General features: G+C 37.9%; 1 long non-coding RNA gene across 1 annotated transcript; it reads right to left on the reverse strand.

Moving 5' to 3' along the window:
* Positions 1 to 5,714: 5,714 nt before the first annotated feature.
* Positions 5,715 to 20,318, reverse strand: LOC119082978. The gene is made up of 4 exons (XR_005088762.1): positions 20,049 to 20,318; positions 10,331 to 10,463; positions 5,879 to 5,965; positions 5,715 to 5,824 (listed from the first exon to the last, which is right to left on the reverse strand). It is a non-coding gene; the product is annotated as an uncharacterized LOC119082978 (long non-coding RNA).
* Positions 20,319 to 25,815: the final 5,497 nt, after the last annotated feature.

Consider the following 25,815-nt stretch of genomic DNA (forward strand, 5'->3'; position numbering starts at 1 on the left):
AATAAAATAAAAGGAGCGAACAATTTATGACAAAACAAGACAAAGAGCTACTTTGATCAAGATCAATCTATGATATTTTTGTAACAATTACAAAAATCTATTGAGAAAATATCAGTCAGTCAGTCAAGGGACCTGACCCACCCATAAGGTGGGGCCTAGTTAGATAGGTATTGACCGCACCAGTCAGGTTTATGAAATTCGATTCACCAGAGCGTGAGCTAGGTCTCTTGGAGTGAGCTACTCGGCCGTACAGTGAACGTGGAGTAATTTGTCAATATCTCGAGTAAATTTTGACCGAATTTCATGAATTTTTTTTTTGTTTGAAAGGTATTAACGAATGTAAAGCGTCGGTACTATTTCCCGTCTCATAACGAAATGGCTGCCGGCGGCCATATTGGATTTTAATAAAAGTGATATATCTTTGGAAAAATGGTGCTTAGAGTGTTTCTGTTAACATGGAAATAATTTGTTATGTGTGTGGGGTGTTTCAGGCATTCCATATATGGACATCTATATATACCTATATACAGCTATATTGACCTATATACAGGCATATATAGCTATATAATAGCATATATTTATCTGTGAAATGTTTATTTACAGTGAAATATAGTTAAATATAGCTGTTTAAATAGGAGTTTATGAAAGTTGACTTCGTACGGGGCTGTCTATATTGCCTCCGGCAATTTAATTGTATATGATAACAAGGCAAAGAGTGGATAATGCAAGTGATTTTAAAGGGCGAATAGCTTTTCAGTACAGAAGAAAATGAAGTAAGAGACATGAAGAGTTCCACATAAAAGGCTTTTTATACGAATAGGTGTTTCGAACGGGTCGGCGTTAGCTATATTTTTGCCTTGCAGACGCGTTTTAATTCTGAAAAATAATTGTGAAAATCAAGTAATTTTATAAATGCGCAATCTTGGTTCTTGTCCGAAGCAAAGCCCTTGTACCCTCTTAACTAAAATCCCTACCACTAAATGATTAGCAAGTGTATTCGGCAATCGGCCGGCTGATCCAGTTCGTTTTTAATTTCATTTCCCAAAAAAGAAATCGTACCGTAAAGTCAGAATTATCAAATTTACATAAATCCGTCTATAGATGACGAATCCGCAATAAAAATTTTGTCTGTCTGTCATAATCTTAAGTAAATCAAATCTGATTTTTTAAAAAATCGTGAAAAGTAGTTAAGTAGTGAGGCTAAGTTCGGCATATTAGGATCGGCCCTTCGTTAGTTAGGGCCGCCTGAGTGTTGTAAGATCTTCTGGTGATATTTACGGCAAAATAAACGAGAGAAATGTAAATCAAACAGCAAATGATAGGTATTGTCAATACCGATCTAGAAAAAAAAGTTTGTTAAATCAGGTGAGTGGACCGTGAGGTAGGGCCCTAGAAGTGAAAGGCTACTCGGCCCTAAGTGCATATAACTCGAGTAAATTTCATCCGTTTTTATTAATTTTTGTTTCATTTGGAAGGTAATCGAACAACGAATAGAATGTTGTTGACAAAAAATTAAATTTGAGTCCTTGGACTGAGAGATCTATGTGTATTTTTACTCAATAAATTACAATTCTAGGTCCATTTGTAATTTATGTTTCATGGGAAAGGAACGTCGTACGGGGCTTCATATTTGCGCTATATGTGAAATTTCTAAGATGTACCCAACCCATTTCATAATAATTTTAGTTTAATACGTACGCAATAGATATACGGGTTCATGCGAGGCTCAGTCGCAGCAAGAGCTCCGACTGTTCTGATGGCTCGTTTTTATTGGAAGATTTATAATTACCCCTTTTTTTTGCTTCTTCGATTAACTAGGTCTCACCGGTATGGGTGGGTCAGATCCCTTGACTGTTGTGTACATATTTGAAAATTTAAATGAAACAATTAAAGGCGTTCCTAATCGAGTTAGTTTTGATCAATAATCAGCAATGGATTTACAGACGTAATTTACTGACTTCAATTCCACATTTCAAACAGAACCCTACCACTGTTGAACTACTCGACAGATTATCCTCGTTTTCAAACTCGACCTATAAAATCGAAATGCGCTTCTATTGAAACCAAATTAGTTAGGTTCGAAAATTTACACTCTATCGTGTTCAAAAACATTTACTGACGTTATGCTTTGTCCAAAGTCCACTTAGAGCTTATAGTTAAGGGCTAGTTTATGGATGACGAATGACTGGACTCGAGATTAGGGCTGCCCAAATAAGTGAACCCTAAATGTTTGAAACATGTCGTTTTGTCATTTTAGTGTATTTAAACCCAACAAAAATCTCTTCGAGAAAAGTGTGACGCAGTCTTTGAAGTACAATTTCTAAAATGAATGATATCGCTAGAGTTGACGCTTTCAGCTTCGTTACGCAAAAATTAAATTTTACACCCAATTTTAGTTCAAACAAGCTGGCTTAGTTTTTCTCATCATCTGCCAAATAATTTTTACAAAAAAAATGTAGACTGGAAACAACCAAAATTTTATCAAAAAAATCTGCGTCGCATGTGGCAGATAAATTTTCTTGCTGGTCTGTTGACGAAAATCGGAAATTTGACGAATTTCGAAAATTTGACGAAAATCGAAAATTTGACGAAAATCGAAATTTGACGAAAATCTGCCAACATTCAAGAAATATCTCTAAAACCCCAATTGACCCACCCATTTCCAACTTTCGACATTTTTCACAAATGCCCTTCTTTTCTACTCGTTAAACTCTGAGACTTTGCCGAAGAAAGTAACTCTCTATCTGCCACCATTCAAGAAATACCTCTAAAAACATAATTGACCCACCCATTTCCAACTTTCGACATTTTTCACATATGCCCCTCTGTTCTACTCGTAAAACTCTGAGATTTTGCCGAAGAAAGTAATTCTCTATCTCTCATAACCCAAAACGAGCCGTCAGAACAGTCGGAGCGTTTGCTGCGACTGAGCCCCGTACAAACCCGTACATCTATTGCGCACGTGACCCTACTTCGTCCGTCGCCCTACTCTTACCGTAAGCCTATTGCGCCCGTAAACGTCGTAAAATTCTTATGCAATGTGTACGTCTTAAAAATTGCGCATAGCGCAATTACGAAGCCCCGTACGACGTTCCTTTCAAAAGTAACACAAACTACACTTCCCACTGATCAGTGATTTTGGAATTATCATTTTCACCTATTTATATTGATTTTACAAAAATCCAAAATAGCGGCCGACGGCCATTTTGTTAGGAGGTGGAAAGTACAACGGCTGCTTTACATTCGTTAGTACCTTTCAAACAAAAAAAAATTCATGAAATTCGGTTAAATTTTGCTCGAGATATTAACAAAAAACACCACCTTCACTGTACGGCCGAGTAGCCACATATAAGCTCACTCCAAGAGACCTAGCTCACGCTCCGGTAAACCGAATTTCATAAACTTTTTTTCCCTGATTGGTACGGTCAATACCTATCTAATAAATCAAAATCCATCTAAATCCGTTCAAATATGACTAACCTACAAGCAAAAACGGCTTGCCGCCCTGTACCTAGTTCACACCAAGGGGTCTAACTCACGAGTCGGTCATCCAATTTCCATAAACTTTTTTTTTGTGGATAGGTATTGTAAATACCTTTCATTTGATGTATCACTTACAAGTGTAGCCTTTAAATGGCCAGAGAAATCTTTGGAAAACGTTAAAGCACTTATAGGGCCCCAGCTCTAGAGGGGTCGACCCAAAATCGCCCATCTTCGAACTTAGCCTCACTATTTCAACTACCTTTCAGGGAAAAAAAATTTTTTTGAAATCGGATTTGATTTACTCAAGATATTGACGTGACAGACGGACAGACAAAATTTTTATTGCGGATTCGTTATCTATGAACATAGGCAAACACTTTGCCCTTACCGTCTGCTTCGAATTCCATCAATTACACACGGCATCGTAATCCTATAAGCCCCTTCGTACTTCGTACGGGGCTAAAAATATTAGTCCTTTCATCCTACGCTCGAGTAGCTCAAAATTTGGTCACTCTAATCACTCTAGCTCAAACAAATCTGCCCGATTTTTTTACTTATTTTTTTGTTCGAATCGCACGCCTCTGTAGGTTTCAATACAGCTAAGCTACAGCCGAAAACGCGTTCCCGACCCTCGAAAACCACACTCAGAAACCACTTCGAGGCCAATAAAACAAAATTCTGATTTTTCCTGGGGTAATGGCGTATCACATTTTAATTTTTATGCCCACCCTGAGGTTCCTGCAAAATTTCATGGAGATTGGCTGACTAGTTTCCGAGATCGACCGTCGATAGATAGACAGATAGAAACATACGGCGTAAGTTGAAAGATTTTGATTGTTTGGGAAAAGTCAATTTGGTGTATTTTGTATGAAAAGTGTACAATTTCAAAACGATGTGTCTCCGGTAATTTTAAAGCTACATAGTCGAGTGATAGCTCGTTTTGCTCGTATTTGAAGCGCGAATAAGATAGAATAGGATTTGTGCTGATACTGGCCAAAGGAAAGAAACTTAAATTCTCGCCTATATATAGTTGCCGTGTCTCAAAAAATTTTCTTCGTTTTTTTTTGGAAGTTAGACTGCGTCAAGTCCTCCGCTATCGCTCCGGATATGATTTATTATAAATTTGACTTTACAGTTGATGTGTAATTTGAGGCTCATTTAGTGCTGACAATAAGAACCTGTCGCGAGTTTAGGGTGTTCTCCCGATTCGATTTAAAGCTGGTGAATTTCGCGACAAAGTTGATGTCGACGCGGGATTTGTCATCATCGGTGTTCAGTTGACGATCAATCTTGCCGAGCTACGAAAATGAAAAAAGACAGGTTTGCTGTACCTTACGTAGAATAATGCAAAGTGTCACTAAATTCAGTCAAATTGGCACGACGTTTTTGCTTTTTGGCTTTGCATAGTTCGGCTATGCAAACTTCAGCAGGTTTTTCTTCCACGATCTCAATGACTTGCAATGATTCATCACAAATGTTTTGTGTGTCGATATATTCAACAAAAAATTCTTCCAAGTATTCTGCACCGAAAGATATTTCTTGATCGTCCAGCTCCATTATCAATATTTAAGACAACAAAACGCAATAAAAAACCAATTCAAAGATAATTTTTGAGAAACTCGATGTGTTTGTTATGGCCAATGATGACATTTGGTCACAATGTGCACAAGTAAATACAAGAAAAAGTAGAATCGGTGTAGAATAGCCGTAATAGCGCTGAGCGTGTGTTGTATTTTTTATTCTTTTTTCTAACGTATATTTTGAATTTTGGAGGGAATATTTCAATGTTGTATGACTCGGTTGCTTACTGAGCCGACTTTTCAAAAATATCATATTGGCGACCCAGTCGGTATATATGGTGTATTTTCTGCAACTGATAGGAGCAACAGCACTTCTAGAATCCTCATACGAGGACACTCAACAGGATAACAACGAAATAGAATCACTATGTTGTGATTTGCATTCCAAATTTACATCTTAGCACTCAGAATTTCGCACATTTGAAGACTTTCCTCACGTATACTGCAATAGTCCGTTGATAAAGCGCAACGATTAAATTCCGAAAATTCTAATTTTCTGAAAAATGGTTCAGCACCTGGACGAGACTCGATAGGCTGTCAAGCATACCATACACAATTTTTAACCTCAGATTCCTTCTATCTCGCCACAAGAAACTTATCATTTCTCTGCCAGCAATAGAAGAAAAAAAACGACAAATTTTTAAATGCGTAAAAATGGAGATTTTTATTATCTAATCAGAAATTTGTATTCTTTTTTCCAACGACTGAAGATTTGATACTTTGACGCCTTGCGGAACATACTTTTGGATTGTGTAGATGTACTGTTTGAGATATAAATTTAGAACTGGCTTCGTTTGAATTGAATGACTTTTTACCGTTTGATTTTGAACAACATTTTTATTAACCAACACAGGAAACTGCACACTTTAGATCAACAATGACTGCTTCATGTGGACGAGTAGCTGTTAAACAATCAGAAAATTAATCATTTGAAAACTACACCTCTAATGAAAATTAGCAATTATTCTTGTTTTAAGATGCAACGATTGTCTCAGTTCCCATTGATAAAAAAGAGTTCTACTCGAGCGGTATTACATCGTGATATTTTCGAGCCAGCAATTTTTGTGGTTGTTGTTACGGTTTGTTCTAGTTAAGTTGCAATTGTGTGTAAACAAACTTGAAAAATATGTCGAGTACGCATGAGCGACAGCTCGCCACCATTAAAGCGTCAATTATATTGCCAGGAGACACGTTTTTTTAGCCCCATACGAAGTACAAAGGGGCTTGTAGAATAACGGTGTCGTTAACACACTTAGGCGGCCCTAACTCCACGAAGGGCCGACCCGAATATGCTACAAGCGACCGCTAGTCTCTTGTTAATTACTAAAACTTATGAATGTAAAAATTAAGAAAATTGTCCAAGTTTTTCCAAATTTTTCGTTCTCCCATTCGTCCGCATGGAGGTAGACTACCTAGAGGAATGATGGCCCGAAATTCGTTGAAAAATGATATCATACAAACCATTAACACGAAAACGTCAACTTTGCTTCTTTTGAGAGGGCCCTTTGTCGTCCGAATGAATTAATATTGACATATTGAACAAATAGGTACAATTCAACATTTGATTTAGAAAGGAAAAAAATGAGATGATGGTTACTAACTGGCATCGGGGAATCTGGTACACGCGCACATAGTATGCGCCCTTTTACTACATGTAACGAAAAGTCATGACTGTGGCAGATTTGCCCCTTAGAGGTGAATCTGGCACAACATTAATTTGTATAGTGTGCCAGATTACCAACAAAAAAGGACTCTATTGTCAAAAGTAGAACATGAAAATATTCGCAAGCGAATTTAGTTTTCGACGGCAACATAGCCATACACTTCGCATTCTGATATACACAGCACAGCTGTTATATGTGTGCAATGAATTAGAGTAATTTTTTCGTTTATTTTTGTTTATATTTTGCCTGAAGAAGAGCTAAGCCAAAGCTCGAAATATAGCGAAAGAAGCTGTGTCTGTTTATTTATTTTACGCCGCGACAGTCCAAGAGAAACCCCCAACATTATCTACAAACGGCGAAGAAACAAAATCCAACATACACAGCACAATGACACACCCCAAACAAAGGGAAGAAAACTTTAATTAAATGTAAAATATGTGCACAAACGCGAATAATTGCATGTGGATGGTGAATATATTGGCATCGCTCCACAACATTCTTCGTTTCACGCAGACTTTCTTTTTGACAAATGATCATCTGATTCATTACATGAGGGAGCAATTTTGAGATAAAAGCAACCGCACAAGTGTGTTGTTGAGCAACAAGCTTCAGGAAGGGTTAGTTGAGACAAGTGTAGAGTTTACATATCCGAGCCGAAGGCGACTCGCAACTAACATTTACCGAAGCAAGTTGCTCAACAACACACGAGTGAGTTTGCGAGTATCTCAAAATTGTTTCCGAATTAAGGAATCATGCCCATGCGAAAATTGATTCTTACATATCAATTTCTCAACGCAGAAACAAAAGCTTCTCTTAATACGATTATACCTATCCGTAGACAAAACCAAGAAAACAAAACAACATATGCAATAGTTATTTGTGTATCTGTTTTGGACGTTTGATTTTAGGCAATTTCGCGAGTTGTAGCCCGAACGAAATGAGGGCTACATGCGAAAGTTCCTAAAATCAAACGTCCAAAACAGATACTCAAAACATTTTTCATGTAAGGGGTCGAAAACCAGAGAAAAATCTCGAAACTCCCTCATTTTCGGCCCCGATACATGAAAACGAATTTAGTATATCGCCGAAATAGGCTCTCACTTCTACAAAACAAGATCCCGAAAACAACACTAATGACACGTTAGTATTGTAAAAACATTAATCTCTATAGAAGTCACAACGATAGCAACGATTGGTGGCATGTTGTCATTGAATAGTATTTCGTTTTATGATAAATCATTAATTTAAACAATAATTTTGTTATTTAGACAAAAAAATTTGCAGTGAAGTGAAATGAATCATGTCCGGAGCGATAGCCCCGTGCCCTGTGAACTTTATCAACTTAAAACCTATTCTATCATATTTTCGCTTCAAATACGAGCAAAACGAGCTATCACTCGACTATGTAGGTTTAAAATTGCCGGATATACATCGTTTTGAAATTGGCCACTTTTCATACAAAATTCACCAAATTGACTTTTTCCAAACGATCAAAATCCTTCAACTTACTCTGTATGTTTCTATCTATCTGTCTATCTATCTATCTATCGACGGTCGATCTCGGAAACTAGTCAGCCAATCTCCATGAAATTTTGTAGGAGCCTCGGGGTGGGCATAAAAATGAAAATGTGATACGCCATCATCCCAGGAAAAATCAGAATTTTGTTTTATTGGCCTCGAAGTCTGGAACGCGTTTTCGGCTGTAGCTTAGCTGTAGTGAAACCTGCAGAGGCGTGCGACCCATCAAATGAAAGGTGTTCGTCACACGAACAAAAAAATAATTAGAACAATCGGTGCAGATTCAGTTGAGCTAGAGTGATCAGAGTGACTAAATTTTGAGCTACTCGAGCGTAGGATGAAAGGAAGAAAAATATTTTTTGGGTTATGAGAGATAGAGAGTTACTTTCTTCGGCAAAGTCTCAGAGTTTTACGAGTAGAACAGACTGGTATATGTGAAAAATTTCGAAAGTTCGAAATGGGCGGGTCAATTGGGGTTTTGGAGATATTTCTTGAATGGTGGCAGATCGAGAATTACACTGAGGAAAAAGATTTCAAAACTTTTGACCCCCCCCCCGTTTCGCACGCGTTTTTCATATAAAAATGTCTGATTTCTAACCCTTCCCCCCCCCCTTGGTGAGTGCGTAATTTGTGAATGGCCCCTTACCCACAGAAAGTAACGTATTACCTGTGGTGAGTAATTTTGGAAAAAGTTACTCAATGACGGTAATTTTTTAAGAAATTACCTATAGCAGACGCTCTCATTAATTACCTGCTACGGCTAATGTTGGGTTTTTCGAGCAGTTCTGAATATTCAAGAAACGTTTTCGAAATAAAAAACGAAATCTTTCGAGAAAATTGGACAACAATTAAAATGCAAGTCAAGTTGGGCCCGTACGAAGTACCTTTCAAATAAAACCAACAATTTACGACAATATTTTAGAAACCCAAAATTTTTTGCCAACTTTCCATTGGGTATTCAATTACCTCTCAAATGAAACAAAATCTAGCAAAATCGGATGAGATTTACTCGCTTTATATGCAAAAAGCACTTAGGGCCGAGTAGCGGCCTTAGTCCAAGGGCCCAAATTTGAAACTTTTTTTTGCCATCATTCTATTCGGCATTCAATTATCTCTCAAATGAAACAAAAACTAGCAAAATCGGATGAGATTTACTCGCTTTATATGCAAAAAGCACTTAGGGCCGAGTAGCGGCCTTAGTCCAAGGGCCCAAATTTGAAACTTTTTTTGCCACGTTCTTTTCGGTATTCAATTACCTTCTATAAAAAACTAAATCTAGCAAAATCGGATGAGATTTACTCGATTTATGTGCAAAAACCACTTAGGGCCGAGTAACGACCTTTGAGCCCTCCCAACAAGCCCGCGTTGCATCTTACCCAAAAACAATGTTCCTCAACTTTGTTCTACTCGTCAATACCTTTCATTTGATATATCACGAGCAGCTATTGAGTGCGTATTTCGGTAGATATAGGCGAAAGACTGAAAAACACCTATAGGGCCCTAGCTCTGGAAGGGCCGACCCTACCATGCCCATTTTCGAACTTGACCTTACTTTTGTCGATACCAATCGGAGAAAAAAAGAATTTTGAAAAAAGGTTGTGATTTGCTCAAGCTAGAGGGCTCCGACTGTTCTGATGCCTTGTTTTTATTGCGGATTCGTCATCTATGAACATAACCAAATGCTTTGCCCTTACTGTTTGCTTCCAATTCGACGTGTTACCAACGGCATATTAATCTTATAAGCCCCCAGTACTTCGTACGGGGCTAAAAACGCAATTGGCGGGAACTAGTTATTGTAATAGACTACACGCTGCAAAAATATGGAAGTCATTCGATCTGCTTTTTCAGTTCAATTTTATTTCGAGGGTTCTTTTGAATTTCGACAACAAAATTTTACCAAAAAAAATTTGCGTCACAAAGTGGCAGATGATTCGGACGTATTCTTGTCTAATTTAAATGAGTAATGGGTTTTCAAGAAAAAAGATTTTAGTTCAAACAAATCATCAAAAAAATGAATTTTTTGCGCCTAAATATAGGCTAAAAATTATTGTTGTAGGCATAAAAAATAAATTTTGAATAACTTACGTGGTGTTTGTGATGGCGAAATAGGATCCGTGATTTCTGAGGGAGAGGCAGAAATTGGTATGTCCGATTTTGGATAGTTGTAATTACGGCTAGGAGAAGCCGTAGCAAAGGCACACAGCAGCAAAACTATTAACTATAAAAAAAACAGTTAAGCTAATCTTACCTTTGTTTAAGTGGATTGACCATATTTTCGAGAATGGTGGAAAATAGAAAATTCCAACAGAGAGTAAAGTTTGCAAGAATTGGACTTGTTTTATATTCTACAGTCGAAAGGTAAATGAAGGTGAGTTGACCTAGTTGAAAAGTGATCTTAAGTTGTCCGTGTGGGATATATTTTTTTGTCCCTCTAATTTATTCTTTTAAAAAAGCAAAATTATTTTTTTCATCAGCAAATTTATTCTTTTTTTTCTTCAATTTTATTACAGTGAACGACATCTCAAATTCACAATAACATTCTCTGAAAAAAATGACAGTGAGACATTTGAGATGTCGTTCACTGTAGTTTTACTTGCAATTTTATTCTTTTGGCAGCAAATTTATTTTTTCACATCTGCAATTTTTTTTTTTTTTTGTAAAGCAATTTTATTTTTTTGCATTCAGCAAAATTTTTTTTTGGAGCAATTTTTAACAGCAAAATTATTGTTTATTGTTAGGCAAAATTATTCTTCAGCGATAAGCAAAATTTTAGTTTTGGAATCTGCAAAATTATTAATTTTTTGGGTCAATTTTCAGCTGCAAAATTCAGCTTCGATAGGCAAAACATAGCTAACGCCGACCCGTACGAAACACCTATTCGTATCAAAAGCCTTTACTGTGAAACTCTTCATTTCTTTTACTTCATTCTCTACTGAAAAGCTATTCGCCCTTTAAAATCACTTACATTATCTTTCTTTGCCTTGCTAGCATATACAAATAAATTGCCGGAGGCAATATAGACAGCCCCGTACGAAGTCAACTTTCATAAATTCCTATTTAAACAGCTAAAACGAGCCATCAGAACAGTCGGAGCGTTTGCTGCGACTGAGCCCCGTACAAACCCGTATATCTATTGCGTACGTGACCCTAGTGCGTCTGTCACCCTACTTTGACCGTAAGCCTATTGCGCCGGTTAATGTAGTTAAAGTAAAATTATTATGTAATGTGTACATCTTACAAATTGCGCATAGCGCAATTACGAAGCCCCGTACGACGTTCCTTTCAAATGAAACAAAAATTTCAAATCGCCCTAAAATTTTATTTTTTGAAGGGCCTAGTATCGGCCTCAGTCCGAGGACCCAAATTTAAAATTTTTTTCAACTACATTCTATTCGGCCTTTGATTACCTTCCAAATGAAACAAAAATTACGAAAAACGGATGAAATTTGCTCGAGTTATATGTAAAATACACATAGGGCCCTAGTATCGGCCTCAGTCCGAGGACCCAAATTTAAAATTTTTTTCAACTACATTCTATTCGGCCTTTGATTACCTTCCAAATGAAACAAAAATTACGAAAAACGGATGAAATTTGCTCGAGTTATATGTAAAATACACATAGGGCCCTAGTATCGGCCTCAGTCCGAGGACCCAAATTTAAAATTTTTTTCAACTACATTCTATTCGGCCTTTGATTACCTTCCAAATGAAACAAAAATTACCAAAAGCGGATGAAATTTGCTCGAGTTATATTGAAAATACAAATAGGGCCCTAGTATCGGCCTCAGTCCGAGGACCCAAATTTAAATTTTTTTTCAACTACATTCTATTCGGCCTTTGATTACCTCCCACATGAAACAAAAATTACGAAAAACGGATGAAATTTGCTCGAGTTATATGTAAAATACACATAGGGCCCTAGTAGTGGCCTTAGTCCAGGGACCCAAATTTAATTTTTTTTCAACAACATTCTATTCGGCCTTTGATTACCTTCCAAATGAAACAAAAAATGCGAAAAACTGATGAAATTTGCTCGAGTTATATGTAAAATACACATAGGGCCCTAGTAGTGGCCTTAGTCCAAGGACCCAAATTTAATTTTTTTTCAACAACATTCTATTCGGCATTCGATTACCTTCCAAATCAAACAAAAATTACGAAAAACGAATGAAATTTACTCGAGTTCTATGTAAAATATACATAGGGCCCTAGTAGCATTTGACTTCTAAGGCCCTAACTCACGGTCCACTCACCCGATTTTAAAAAACTTTTTTTTCCTGGATTGGTATTGACAATACCTATCATTTGTCATTTACATTTCCATCGTTTATTTTGCCATAAATATCACCAAAAGACCTTAAATCACTTAGGTGGCCCTAACTCACGAAGGGCCGACCCGAATATGCCCATCTTCGAACTTAGCCTCACTATTTCGACTATCTTTCAGGGAAAAAAAAATTTTTGAAATCGGATTTGTTTTACTCAAGATATCGACGTGACAGACGGACAGACGGACAGACGGACAGACGGACAGACGGACAGACGGACAGACAAAATTTTTATTGCAGATTCGTCATCTATGAACATAGGCAAACACTTTGCCCTTACCGTCTGCTTCGAATTCCATCAATTACACACGGCATCGTAATCCTATAAGCCCCTTTGTACTTCGTACGGGGCTAAAAACGGGTATAAAAATGAGAAAATAGTTCCATTCATGTGGAAGAACTCAATATTTTCTTCAGTTTCTCAAGATTTTCCGCCGTAAAGGCGTTTTGTTGGTTCCTAGGGAATTCATCCTTTTACGAAATGTAACGGAAAAGAATTTAGTTCGTCCCTACAGAATCCTTTTTTTTACGAAATGAATACCAATTTTCATTGTACATAAAAAGCGTTTTAACACGCCGAGCGATCCGGCCCATTGCCCCGGAGCGAAGCGGAGGGCCGCAATGCAAGCCGGGCGTCGGAACGGTGTCAGTAACTTAGGAGTTAATTTTATTCTCTCGCATCGTCTAATAATTAGTCTGTGTCATTCATTGCACATAAAAAGCGTTTTAACACGCCGAGCGATCCGGCCCATTGCCCCGGAGCGAAGCGGAGGGCCGCAACGCGAGCCGGGCGCCGGAACGGTGTTGGTAACTTAGGAGTTAATTTTTTTTCTCTCCCATCGTCTAAAATTTAGTCTGTGCCATTCATTGTACCGAAAATTTAAGCTTCTTCTTCTACATAAAATTTGAAAGTCAACAATATTGCTCCTGAAGAAAAAATAAATTTGCAGATTTATTTCAATAATGTGCTCCTCAGGAAACAATAAATTTGCAGACAAAAGAATAAAAATGCTCCCAAAAAATTGCTAGAAATTTTGCAGATTTTTTGACATAATTCCCTTGACTGAAAGTCATGGGTCTTACGGATGATAAACACTCTAAAATGTCTGTCACACAATGTTCACTACTATGATTGAAAATACATGAATGTATGACCAAAAACCTTAAATACGAATATTTAGGGTTACGATCGCATGAGAATCGATGTCGCAAAAATTGATTGAGAAAATCACACAGTCAAGGGACCTGACCCACCCATAAGGTGGGGCCTAGTATTGCTGCTGAGAGAACAATAAATCTGGTGCTTAGGCACTAATAAATTTGTGTGGCAGCACTACATCTCACATCGGACGCACTCATCATGCGTATTAAGTTTAGTTAAAGTTTAGCAACACTGCATGTCATTATCAGCTGACAATTGGACTTTGGATATCTATTGTCTTATTTTGCATGTAAACATTACCGTATAAAACCAAGTGCTTTTCATAAATAAAATTATTCCTTCTTGTGGATTCAAGAAACTAGTTTATTCTAATATCTTCCCACAACTGGTGACCCTCGACATTTTTCGTCTTTAAAATCATTGCGCAGTGCAAACAATACGTTTCAACTGCTGTTCAGAAAATTCGTTGCTTTCAAGTTCAACTTAAATTTTCTCTATTTTCACTACACTTGCATATCTACTATGGCAGATGGTGATAACAACGATCAATCAATCGGAGAAACTCCAATGGTTGTTCCTACAGTTGGTAGTGGAGGTAACTCTGATTTAGGTAATGGAAATATTCCACCGGTTAACAATTCGGTGCAACGCATCCAGCTAAAAATACCGCCATTCTGGAAAAAGAACCCACAGCTGTGGTTCATACAGCTGGAAGCGCAGTTTACTACAACAAACATAACAACCGAACAAACCAAATTCAATCACATCGTAGGTGTAATTGAATCGGATATTCTCGATTATGTTAGTGATATTGTACTCGCTCCACCTGCGAGAAATCAGTACCAAGCAATCAAAGCCCGCCTTATCAAGCAATTCACTGCTACTGATCAACAAAAACTGAAGGCTCTCCTCGAAGAATTAACCCTCGGAGATATGAGACCCACGGATCTTTTACGTAAAATGAAAGCTCTCGCATGCAAGAAGGTAGGTGATGAATTCCTTCGCACCTTGTTTTTGCAAAGATTACCAACTACAATTCATACATTCCTCGCTACGAGTGTAGCACCTATAGAGGAACTAGCACAATTGGCAGATCAAATGTTTGAAGTTACTCAGTCTTCTTCTGTAAGTGTTCAAGAAGTCTCTAGTCCCTCAAACGACCTTCTCGACGGTTTAGTTAACGTTGTCCATAAGCTGGAAGACAAAGTCGAAACTCTCACACAGGGTTTTCGCAGGACTTGGAATAGTAGTGGACAAAAATCACGAAACCGATCGACGACGCCGGCCAAAGCGTCGAATGTTACACCAAATAAACTCTGTTTTTATCACAAACGTTTCGGATCCAAAGCCGATAATTGCTCTCAACCCTGTAGCTGGGTTAACAGAAAGTCTAAAGAAATCGGGCAGCCAGCAGTTCGTACACTCACTCAGGGCCCCCTCATTAATCGACTTTTTGTTACTGATAAAAACTCAAACAGAGATTTTTTGGTAGACACGGGCGCCGACATTTCTGTGGTCCCCCCAACGTCGAAAGAAAGGCTCAACGCTCCATGTCTGTTTAATCTCTTCGCAGCAAACGGCTCTAAGATTAAGACTTACGGAAGCAAATCTATAACGCTCAATCTCGGTCTTCGCCGACCGATAACTTGGTTATTTATCATTGCAGACGTGCAATCACCAATAATTGGCGCCGATTTATTAAAGAAATTTGACCTTTTAATCGATGTTAAAAATGGTAACCTAATCGATAACGTTACAACCTTGCCTATTCAAGGAAAAATCAAACAGGCTAGCATTGATATCCAAGTGAAATCTCTCACAAACATAGGAATCTATCATGAACTAGTACAAGAGTTTCCTTCGCTACTCGATCTTTCTTCTTTTAAAAACCCATTGAAGAAACATAACGTTCGTCATCAAATCGTCACGAACTGCCAGCCTATTTTTTCTAAGCCGCGCCGGCTTAACCCAGAAAAGCTTAAAGTAGCCAAAGCCGAATTCGACAGGATGCTCGAACTTGGAATTTGCCGTCCTTCAAAAAGTCCATGGGCTTCTCCATTACATATAGCGCCCAAGCCATCCGGCGGTTGGCGTCCATGCGGTGACTACCGCCGTCTTAACGCTCAAACCTTACCCGATCGTTATCCAATTTCTCATATCCACGATTTCAGTAATTTTTTGAATGGAAAGAAAATTTTTGGAGTAGTTGATTTGGTAAGAGCTTACAATCAGATTCCAATGGCCGATGAAGACATTCAAAAAACAGCTTTGATCACTCCTTTCGGACTTTTTGAGTTCCCTTACATGACATTCGGGTTGTGCAACGCCGCTCAAACTTTCCAGCGTTTTGTCAACTCCATCATTCAAGGACTCGACTTTTGCTTTGCGTATTTGGACGATATTTTAGTCGCATCAAGAGATGAACAAGAACACCTTGAACATTTAAGAATCTTGTTCGGTAGACTAAATGATTACGGTGTCGTAATTAATGTCGACAAGTGTGTGTTCGGTCAAAAGGAGGTACGTTTTCTGGGCTATTCAATCGACGTAAACGGAACTAAACCTTTACAATCAAAAGTTTCCTCGATTGTTAATTTTCCACTACCGGAAACAATCGACAAACTCAAACGTTTCCTCGGTATGACCAATTATTACCGTCGTTTTATTCCTAAAGCAGCTCACATGCAAATTCCATTGCTAGATTGTACGAAAGGTAACAAAAAGAACGACAAATCGGTAATTGAGTGGAACCCTGAGCGCCTCGGCGCATTCGAGCTATGTAAAAAGGCTTTAGCCGACGCAGCCTTGCTCGCCCATCCGTCTCCAGACGCGAAGCTCTGTCTCATGGTTGACGCATCCGACACTGCTATCGGAGGGGTGGTAAATCAATTAGAAAATAATCACTGGAAACCTCTCGCGTTCTTTTCCAAACGCCTTTCCTCAGCTGAACGAAAGTATTCAACATATGACCGGGAGCTGTTGTCAATCTACGCTTCAATTAAACACTTCCAAAATCTGCTGGAGGCGCGTACATTCACGATTTACACAGATCATAAACCGCTCGTTTTTGCTTTCCAACAAGCCAACGAAAAAGCAACTCCCCGTCAACTTCGACACCTCGATTTGATCGGTCAGTTCTCAACAGATATTCAACATATCTCTGGAGTAGATAACGTGGTTGCTGACACTCTGTCTAGGATCAACAGCATTTCCACAGTCTCACTGTCCAGCACTGTTGATTACAAACTCATCGCCTTAAAACAATTAGAAGATGAGGAGCTGATCCAGCTAAGGAAGCAAAAAACTAAATTAAAAATCCTCGATATTCAATTTCACGATATCATTTTGGCATGCGACGTTTCAACCACAGAACCTCGTCCATACGTTCCGTCAGAATTAAGGAAACAAGTTTTTGAAAAAGTTCATAACCTCGCTCATGCAGGGGTCAAGGCAACGCAAAAATTAATTAGCAAAAGTTTTGTATGGCCTTCAATGAGCAAAGACATCCAAGTCTTTTGTAAAAGTTGTTTAGCTTGCCAACGAACCAAAGTCAGCAAGCACAACCAAGCAGCCTTTGAGCAAATCAAAACGCCTAACGCTCGGTTCGAACATATTCATATAGATATCGTTGGAAGACTCCCGGAATCAGAAGGTTTTTCGTATTGTCTCACTATCATCGATCGATTTACTCGCTGGCCCGAGGCAATACCAATTCAAGACATGTCTGCTGAAACAGTAGCAAAGGCCATGTTTCTCAATTGGATCGCTCGTTTCGGAGTGCCCTTGAGGTTGACCAGCGATCAAGGCCGAAATTTCGAAAGTAGCTTATTCACCGAGTTAAATAAACTGCTTGGGGTCCAAAAATTCCGCACTACTGCTTATCACCCTCAAGCTAACGGAATTTTAGAAAGATGGCACCGCACACTTAAAAATTCAATCAAGTGTCACGGAAACATTCGCTGGACAGAAACACTTCCAACAGTTTTACTCGGTCTCCGTTCAGTAATTCTGCAAAATGTAAACGCATCTCCAGCAGAGTTAGTCTATGGAACAAATTTGCGTCTTCCTTATTTTTACTTCGACAAAATCAAGCCCAGCCTAGTCTCAAATGCTTCAACATTTGTCGAACGATTAAAAGATGCAATGGCTGAAATCAAACCCATTCCATCTTCTAATCATAACAAGCAAAACGTTTTTGTACACAAAGACATGTCTTCATGTACTCACGTTTTTGTCCGGTCGGACGGGGTTAAAAAAGCGCTCCAGCCGACCTATACCGGCCCATTCGAAGTAATTTCACGAAATGAGAAGTTTTTCACAATCAAAATTGGAAAAATTAATAAGGTAATTTCAGTTGACCGTTTAAAACCTTCATTTGATTTCAATGAATGTGTTTCGGTGAAAAAACCACTTAAAAAGAAAGTACGTTTCGCTAAAAATCATTAAACACATCAACTGCTATAAACATAAAATTTTACAGCAAATCGCATTCATCCTACTGAAATTCTCTCATCTCATCCTTTCTACAAAAGTCTGTGGTACGAGTAACACACTACACACTACTTCAGCAAAATTTTTATTCAAAAAATCCTACAAGTCATCGTGCTTTTCACTTGCAACCAAGTCATGGCACCAAATAAGAAACTTACCGAAAACCCGGAGTGGCTCAACGCATTACAGCAAATTTTAAGGAATCAAGAGTTGGCAATCCGTGAAATCCGTATAATCGCCATGGAAAATCAACAATTTTTGCGCGGCATGCGCAATAATCCAATTCAGTCTACCAATCCGACTCAAACGCAACGCAGTTCCGGTCAATCATCTGTACCAGGTCAGCCTTTCTCAGCCAATCCATCATTTTCGGCTAGTCAAACGTCGCATCCCAGGCAATCGTCAGCAAAAAAATCGCCAATCAGTCGTTCAACGTTCAGTGCAGAGAACACGTGTTTCGGTTAGGCAAGCATCGGTCGCCGTTCGTCAAGCAGCCATTCCAATCAAGCGCCCGACAAGACCGTCAGCCCAACCCGGTCGATTTTGCTGGTTTCACCGACAATTTGGTCGAGCCTCAGTGAATTGCCTACCACCTTGCGATTTTGTCGATCACATGACACAGCAGCAGTCCATGCGTAACCTGGCAACAATTCAGGTAACACCAACATCACATCCGCATCAACCGACCGTACCGATCATCGCACCAGCATTGGAAGCTCCGGCTCAACATACGTTTTCACCGCCAAAACCGACGCCAAGCACATCGGATCAAAAAGCGCCTGAAAAGTCAACCGCTATGGAAATAGTCAATGCAGCCACATCCAAAGTGGAATCCCGTTTCCCGTTGGAACGCTCTTCGAAAAGAGGACCCTCTTTCTCATCATCCGATTCTGGGCCCGAGTCACCGAGCAAAGCACAAAAACCAGACGATTGGAACGCACCGGAGGATAAAAACGACGAAGAAAGTTCATCAAGTTCATCATCCAGCTCTGAAGAAGAGAACGAAGAAAACAAATAAATTCTAGCCTTTCTCGCTACAAATTGTCTGCTTCAAATGAAAAATTTTCAATAAATTTTTCAATTCAGCACAGATAAACACAAAGTTTTTTCTTTTCTTCTCCTCAACGCTTCTTTAAAAGGGGGAATCCTGTGGCAGCACTACATCTCACATCGGACGCACTCATCATGCGTATTAAGTTTAGTTAAAGTTTAGCAACACTGCATGTCATTATCAGCTGACAATTGGACTTTGGATATCTATTGTCTTATTTTGCATGTAAACATTACCGTATAAAACCAAGTGCTTTTCATAAATAAAATTATTCCTTCTTGTGGATTCAAGAAACTAGTTTATTCTAATATCTTCCCACATTTGCATATGGTAAGAATAAATTTGCAGATGAAAAAAATAAATTTGCTGCTGCAAAAAAAATACATGCCAATATTTTAGGGTACGGTGACTGTATCGATACAGTCACCGTACCATAAAATATATCACTGTATCACTGTATGTAGCAAACATAAGTGTAACCATTACTTACTGTCGCGAAAGTATTAGTTTCTACATGAAACGTAAATAGTCGACACAATATGCTAAATGCTAACAAAAGTTCACTGCGGAACTGCCATTCGTTTTAGCAATCAACTTAATATTTTCAAGGTCACATTATGAATATATTTGTTAGCTAGGCTGAGTAATAATCGTAAAAATTCAGATCACCCAAATCACTTATTTGGTTGGAAATTCACTCAGTTTCTCGTAAATGTTTTCAATCATAAAATGCTACATTTTCCTTTGTTTAATCGTTCATTGTTTGCTTACCATATTGCCTCAATATCCACAAATTTGAATAATTTAATTTCAACAAATGATTGTCAGAACTAATGAAGATCACAAGTGGTTGTCGAATGATTTCGCACCGTATTTATAAGAATCCTATGTGTAAGTCAACAACATTAACAACAATTTAGAGGTGGCACCGATGAGGTTAGCTAATTTTTAGGTCTTTTTTCTTAAAAAAAGAACCTATTGTAGACACTTCATCTGTACGTCCGTCCGTCTGTCCGTCCGTCCATGTGTCTGTGTCACAAATTATAATTATGGCGATTACACAGCCAAATACGTGACACTTTGCTACTATGAGCAAATCAACACCAGGCAAATCATTATTATTTGTTATCTGGTAACCGATACCTCAGAGTTGACACTGCAATTCTAAATTTTTTTTATTGGTGACGACCAATATTATAATTTACTACCAAACGTAATTTTCGGCAGAGATGTGTACTATTGGAGAGCTGCACACCAACTAACGAAATTATTCTTCCTGCTAGCCTATTTATAGCTTGAATTTTTGGTAGTTAACTACCAAACTGGTAGTTGACTATCTTGCTGATAGATAGATGGTAGAGATGTTAACTGTTTAAGAGCTGCACACCGACTGATGAAATTATTTGGGCTGCTTGCCTATTTATAATTTGATAATTTGGTAGTTGACTACCAAACTGGTAGTTGACTACGAAACTAATAGAAAGTTGGTGGAGATGTATACTGTACATACAACAGCTGGATATGGATATGGACTGAAGAAACTATTCTTCCTGCTTGCCTATTTATAACTCACGTATTTGGTAGTTGGTATCTCGAGAAGTGAGAAAATTGAGATAAAGAAAAAAGACCTCACTAGGCTTATAGCCGGTCTATTCTTGTTTCTATTTTTTTCACTGTGGCTTGGGGGCCGTCCATAAAATCCGTCAGCGTTTTCTACTGGATTTTCGACACCCCATCCCCCTTACCACACTATGTCCGTTTTTGAGTACCCCCCTTCACCGAAGGACGTCCACTTTAAGTTAAAAACGAACGGAGTAAACAACCCCCCTAAGCGCGGACGTCCTTTATGGACGACCCCTTACTTAGCACTAGCATCATTCACATCAACCATTGTTTCATCACTACCATATAAATGCAAAATAACACTCAAATTTTGAATAAAATCATGTGGTTTTAGCGACAAGAAGCAAGAAGCAGCACGGTGACCTTCAAAAAAATTTATTCGACCTTTTAAATAAAACTCCTTTTTATTGATTCCACGGGTGAACTTTTAATTTATTAATAAAATTAAATTTTTTTTAAGTCGAATGCATTTCGAAAGATCTATTTTTCATCATCAGCGACACACAACTAAATCAAAACCCAATTATCAAAGTTCAAGTTCAAGTTCAAATTATACATACATATCCTATCATTACCTTATACAATTGAATAGATACGACGATACGCTGCCATTATCAGTGTTCATCAGATCAACATTCGGTTTGATTTTTAGCCCCGTACGAAGTACGAAGGGGCTTATAGGATTACGATGCCGTGTGTAATTGATGGAATTCGAAGCAGACGGTAAGGGCAAAGTGTTTGCCTTTGTTCATAGATGACGAATCCGCAATAAAAATTTGGGCCGTCTGTCCGTCTGTCCGTCTGTCCGTCACGTCGATATCTTGAGTAAATCAAATCCAACTTCAAAATTTTTTTTTTCCCTGAAAGATAGTCAAAATAGTGAGGCTAAGTTCGAAGATGGGCATATTCGGGTCGGTTCTTCGTGAGTTAGGGCCACCTAAGTGATTTAAGGTCTTTTGGTGATATTTATGGCAAAATAAACGATGGAAATGTAAATGACACGGCAAATGATAGGTATTGTCAATACCAATCCAGGAAAAAAAAGTTTTTTAAAATCGGGTGAGTGGACCGTGAGTTAGGGCCTTAGAAGTGAAAAGCTACTAGGGCCCTATGTGTATTTTACATATAACTCGAGCAAATTTCATCCGTTTTTCGTAATTTTTGTTTCATTTGGAAGGTAATCAAAGGCCGAATAGAATGTTGTTGAAAAAAAATTAAATTTGGGTCCTCGGACTAAGGCCGCTACTAGGGCCCTATGTGTATTTTACATACAACTCGAGTAAATTTCATTCGTTTTTCGTAATTTTTGTGTCATTTGGAAGGTAATCGAACGCCGAATAGAAAGTTGTTGAAAAAAAAATTAAATTTGGGTCCTTGGACTAAGGCCACTACTAGGGCCCTATGTGTATTTTACATAGAACTCGAGAAAATTTCATTCGTTTTTCGTAATTTTTGTGTCATTTGGAAGGTAATCGAACGCCGAATAGAAAGTTGTTGAAAAAAAAATTAAATTTGGGTCCTTGGACTAAGGCCACTATTAGGGCCCTATGTGTATTTTACATTGAACTCGAGTAAATTTCATTCGTTTTTCGTAATTTTTGTGTCATTTGGAAGGTAATCAAAGGCCGAATAGAATGTTGTTAAAAAAAATTAAATTTGGGTCCTCGGACTAAGGCCGCTACTAGGGCCCTATGTGTATTTTACATACAACTCGAGTAAATTTCATCCGTTTTTCGTAATTTTTGTTTCATTTGAAAGATAATCGAACACCGAATAGAATGTTGTTGAAAAAAAAAATTAAATTTGGGTCCTTGGACTAAGGCCGTTACTAGGGCCCTATGTGTATTTTACATATAACTCGAGCAAATTTCATCCGTTTTTCGTAATTTTTGTTTCATTTGGAAGGTAATCAAAGGCCGAATAGAATGTTGTTGAAAAAAAATTAAATTTGGGTCCTCGGACTAAGGCCGCTACTAGGGCCCTATGTGTATTTTACATACAACTCGAGTAAATTTCATTCGTTTTTCGTAATTTTTGTGTCATTTGGAAGGTAATCGAACGCCGAATAGAAAGTTGTTGAAAAAAAAAATTAAATTTGGGTCCTTGGACTAAGGCCACTACTAGGGCCCTATGTGTATTTACATAGAACTCGAGTAAATTTCATTCGTTTTCGTAATTTTTGTGTCATTTGGAAGGTAATCGAACGCCGAATAGAAAGTTGTTGAAAAAAAATTAAATTTGGGTCCTTGGACTAAGGCCACTATTAGGGCCCTATGTGTATTTTACATTGAACTCGAGTAAATTTCATTCGTTTTTCGTAATTTTTGTGTCATTTGGAAGGTAATCAAAGGCCGAATAGAATGTTGTTGAAAAAAAATTAAATTTGGGTCCTCGGACTAAGGCCGCTACTAGGGCCCTATGTGTATTTTACATACAACTCGAGTAAATTTCATCCGTTTTCGTAATTTTTGTTTCATTTGAAAGATAATCGAACACCGAATAGAATGTTGTTGAAAAAAAAAATTAAATTTGGGTCCTTGGATTAAGGCCGTTACTAGGGCCCTATGTGTATTTTACATATAACTCGAGCAAATTTCATCCGTTTTTCGTAATTTTTGTTTCATTTGGAAGGTAATCAAAGGCCGAATAGAATGTTGTTGAAAAAAAATTAAATTTGGGTCCTCGGACTAAGGCCGCTACTAGGGCCCTATGTGTGTTTTACATATAACTCGAGCAAATTTCATACGTTTTTCGTATTTTTTGTTTCATTTGGAAGGTAATCAAAGGCCGAATAGAATGTAGTTGAAAAAAAAAATAAATTTGGATCCTCGGACTGAGGCCGATACTAGGCCTATGTGTATTTATACTCAATAAATTAAAATTTTAGGGCTATTTGAAAGTTTTGTTTTATTTGAAAGGAACGTCGTACGGGCTTCGTAATTGCGCTATGCGCAATTTCTAAGATGTACACATTACATAATAATTTTACTTTAACTACTTTAACCGGCGGATAGGCTTACGGTCAAAGTAGGGTGACAGACGCACTAGGGTCACGTACGCAATAGATATACGGGTTTGTACGGGGCTCAGTCGCAGCAAACGCTCCGACTGTTCTGATGGCTCGTTACATGTCTATGAATGTAGTAACTTTCGTATGCTTCTAAACGCATAGGGTTCATTACCACATTTAGCAATTTTAATTCTTCTTTTTCAAACGCTTCATCAACTTTTTTGAAATTCAAATGTAAATTCGTTAATGCGTGTTCGGCCACTGATGATTTCTCTGGTTTGCTATTTTTGATGCTCGAAAGATGTTCTCTGTACCGTATTTGCAATTGGCCGTAGTAAATCGATTGACAACAACTACAGGTGATTGTAAATGCCAGATTTTTCCAATTTTTTCGGCTTGTCTTTAGTACTTCCGAGAAAATTGGAAAGTTTACTTTGGGTCCGGTAAACAATGGAACCAACACTACAAATGTTGAATTCACAATTTCCATCAATCAACTTTACTGTCGTACCAGAGGAGAATGGCCAGCTTGCATTCTTGGATCATGTCCGGAGCGATAGCGGAGGACTTGGCGCAGTCTAACTTCCAAAAAAAAGAACGAAGAAAATTTTTTTGCGACGCGGCAACTATATATAGGCGAGAATTTAAGATTCTTTCCTTTGGCCTGTATCACCACAAATCCTATTCTATCTTATTCGCGCTTCAAATACGAGCAAAACGAGCTATCACTCGACTATGTAACTTTAAAATTGCCGGAGATACATCGTTTTGAAGTTGGTCATTTTGATAGAAAATGCACCAAATTAACGTTTTCCAAACAATCAAAATCTTTCAACTTACTCTGTATGTGTCTATCTATCTGTCTATCTATCTGTCTATCTATCTGTCTATCTATCTGTCTATCTATCTGTCTATCTATCTGTCTATCTATCGACGGTCGATCTCGAAACTAGTAAGCCAATCTCCATGAAATTTTGCAGGAACCTCAGGGTGGGCATAAAAATGAAAATGTGATACGCCATTACCCCAGGAAAAACCAGAATTTTGTTTTATTGACCTCGAAGTGGTTTCTGAGAGAAGAATATATAGGCTGTTTTCATAGCTGTACGTCAAACTAAAAAAAGAACAATACCTGTCAACGACGAGGGTACAATAGACCTGTCGAAAAAGGTAAAATAGAGGTCAATAAATCTTGTCAAAAAGAGTTGATGAATAGACAATAGAACTATAATGACCTAATATATTCGCGTATTTTATCATTTTTATGTCACTAATATCGTGAGAAAGTTTTCTCCCACACTAAACACAATGGTCAACCATACAAAAGGTTCGTCTGGCAGTATACAATAGAATCTTAGAGACCCAACATACTTTAGCATTTTAACAAATTAGCAGTCAGGACATCGTGAGAAGATTTTCACCCACGCATCAGACAAAAGTGCCTGTTCCTATAGGAACATTTTGATACAATGGGTCGTGTAAATAAGTTTGATTTATAGAACCTTTTATCAGGTCGGGCAGATTCGTTTGAGCTAGAGTGATTAGAGTGACCAAATTTTGAGCTACTCATCAAATTTCAAATTTCGTCAAATTTTCGAATTTCATAAATTTTCGAATTTCGTCAAATTTTCGAATTTCGTCAAATCTTCAAATTTCGTCAATTTTTGAATTTCGGTCAAATTTCGTCAAATTTTCGAATTTCGTCAAATTCGTCTTCCAATTTCATCAAATTTTCAATTTCGTCAAATTTCGACAAATTTCGAATTTCGTCAAATTTTCAAATTTCGTCAAATTTTCAAATTTCGTCAAATTTTCAAATTTTGTCAAATTTTCAAATTTCGTCAAATTTTCGAATTTCGTCAATTTCGTCAAATTTCGACAAATTTTCGAACTTCGTCAAATTTC

This window comes from Bradysia coprophila, unplaced genomic scaffold, assembly GCF_014529535.1.
Source record: "Bradysia coprophila strain Holo2 unplaced genomic scaffold, BU_Bcop_v1 contig_520, whole genome shotgun sequence".
In the NCBI taxonomy this organism is placed as follows: domain Eukaryota; kingdom Metazoa; phylum Arthropoda; class Insecta; order Diptera; family Sciaridae; genus Bradysia; species Bradysia coprophila.